The sequence below is a fragment of the Callionymus lyra genome, chromosome 7 (genome assembly GCF_982586985.1).
Source record: "Callionymus lyra chromosome 7, fCalLyr1.hap1.1, whole genome shotgun sequence".
NCBI lineage: Eukaryota > Metazoa > Chordata > Actinopteri > Syngnathiformes > Callionymidae > Callionymus > Callionymus lyra.
The window spans coordinates 27,898,518-27,901,600 of NC_141824.1; positions in this window are offsets into that span (position 1 = coordinate 27,898,518).

Genomic DNA, 3,083 nt, shown 5'->3' on the forward strand with positions numbered 1-3,083 from the left:
ATAGGCCTGCTGGTGCCCCTGCATGTCGCCCACTCCCCTCATTACACACTTTACACAAATTATTTCTGTGTGTTCTACTTGTCCTCTTTTAAAACAAATATTTAAAAATCCTTTTGTGGCAAATACATTTTAAATCAATCAAAGTGAAAGTCTTGAACATTCATTATGACCAGGAAACGTGACTCATTGTGGTGATGGTGGAGTGTTATGACTGCAGCACATCCACCTGATACAGGCAGATCGGATCTTAAAAGGCTGTCCAGGGATTGAACTTTAGCATCACTCCTCTTTTTTATTTCTAAAAAAGGTAAAGATCTAGAAATGAATCCCATAATACCAGATTGTAGGAAGACTCAAGTCGCTAACGACAAGATTAAAAGGGAGGAGGTCTTTAAATTTGTCGGGGTTAACGGAGCGAGCGGATGTTTGGAGAACCACCTCAGGGGAGGCTTATTCAGGTTAGCTTCTAAAACACAATATAACTTACCACACCAATCTGTTCACAATATCAATAGCTTGGGCTAATCCCTGTGTGTCGTACACCAGGGCAAGAGTGAGATTTAGTGTCATGACGCGCTCGTCAAAAAAATAATTGGCCATTTAAAAAGCTGATTTATACCTTGAGACTAATGTCCTCACCTACAGTTCACGTCAGCTGTAGCATCATAAACCTGTCATCTTTGACAATGTCTTATGAACAAGACGGTTAAAATGTAAAGATCAATTATTAATTCCTCAGAATTTCTACTTTGAAATGTTTGGCTTTGGCTGGATATAGATTTAAAGCACCATGAACCTGACATCTATAACAATGCAATATGGCAAAGACGGTTAAAATATAATGAAATAATTATCAATTTCTCTAAAACTGATATTGTGTGGGACAGTAGACATGATCTAGAAGAAATCTATAGCAGTCAATGACTGTAACTCAAGTCAACGTACTGATCTATCGCGTCTTAAACTTTTTTAAATGATCTGATATGCCACAAAATAATGGATAATAACAAAAATGCATTTTAAACAATACCAAGTATGATGTTGATAATGATAGATTAAAAGGCAGCCAGAATTGACTCCTTCTAAATGGGGTTTGGGGAATTTACCCTAAAGTTTGTCCAAAAAACTCAAGATTAAAATGTGGCTATTTTAACTGAGAACTAAGAAACCCAAATTATTTATTTAATTAAGAAACCCGTTATTAATTAACAATGAACTATGTTTTCTGTGTTCTGTGTTAGAGATACCAAGACCCGCCTTATCTATCTTTTGATTGGTTTACAGCGCATGGTGGTTTCCGTGGTTGGCTAGATTTACGCATATCGGATGTTTTGGTATTATTAAAAATAAAAATACAGTTTTCGATTGGTAAATGACATTCATAGCGTAACACTTGGCAGCTCTGCAAACAAAAAACAGGCTAATCTTTTGAGAATTAAAATAGTGTGCCAGAAACTAAATAAAGCAACACATATTTTAGTTGATCGTCCACATTAGCATGTATAGCATGATAGTCATAGCGATCATGTTTAACTGACAAGCTAAGTAGCAGTATTCAATCAAAGTACCACAGTGTGTTCGGTGACTCTTGGATTCTGTGGCTATGCAGAAAAAAAGGGAATATATTAAACATTTGATATTTTCACGTTGCAGCCTGCTGACCAGGGAATGGCACACACTCTCACACACGCACTGGTCAGGGGCCTCTGAAATCCCTGTGGCGCCTCTTATGTACGCAGTGCCCGGTCAACCAGCAAATTCCTGCCCAACATTCTACTGTAGATCTCAGCTCCTGGTCCAGACCTGAAGGAAGGTTCTCAGGAAATGTGATCCCTCAGACGACACATTGACCAGAACTCTGCTGTCCCAAAGTGACCGACCGTCTCCTCCTCTGCCAATATCACACACTGTGACCTCTGTTCCTCCGACACTGACTCAGCACTTTGAATGATTATGGTGCCCAGGGTGTGAGTTGGTCTCATGTCGTCGTCACTTCAGATCGGAAGAACAAACATTAATCAGCGTGTTTACTTGTTTCAGGTCATGAAGTAGATTTATCACTCATACATTCTGTCCGACTGTATCTGGCTGCAAAACATAATCAAATATCAGTGAATTATTAACAACTTTTAAATGGATGGACCCTTCAGAATCAGGTCCGTGTTGGGTCAGCGGGTCGTTTTAAAAACAGATTTGAACATGGAAGGACAATATGTGAGGGACAAATGTGGGTGTTCGGATCAAAGGTTACGAAATACATCTGACCCTGTAACTGAAGTCATCAATAGATTCACATTCAAGATATTGAATTATTGGCTGAAGGACGGCTTTGTTTATTTATGGATTTCTACTGTAAAAAACAAAGTAAACGGTTATATTGAAATTGTCCTTTATTATTTATTTTATATATTCTTTTTACTTACTTTAAGCAGTTTGATAGAAATTAAAAATTGTTTTATTAAAAATAAAACCAATTAACTTAACAATCAATCAGAGATGGAGTAAAAACTACATATCCAATGTGTTTTTTAAATAATTCTTGGTTGTGTGTCTGAATATACTTGTGAATCGGTGGTAATTTTCAATCTACGATTAGAGAAACCAAAGTTACCAGCCAATGCATTTTAATTCTGTTGCGGTGATGAGAAGAAACACAGAAAAGATGAAAATACAAGCTCCAGTCAGCAGTGGAAACAAATATTATAAGTCTTGACAGTTTAATTATTACAATAAAAATGAAGTAGTCAAACAGATGTTGAGGTTTGGTGTCTTTTAGAAACGTGACCTGATTTTTAAATATGATTTCACTTCACCGTTGAGCGAGGATAATTTAACAGGCAGAGAAGAAAGTGACCTCCGACCTGTCGAGACACGCCTCTGTTTGGACACAGCTGTATTATTATTTTCTCACACCGGACCAATTGCTGTTTAACGACATCCAAACGAGTCTATTTTGAGTTGGTGTTAATAATAAGCAGCGGGAGAGAAGTTTTCTGTGACTGGAGCCAGACGCGAGGCTCAGACAGTTTTATTGCAGTGTGGGATTACGCTCGGCCCGGAATGAAAGTGCATCCTCAGACCGC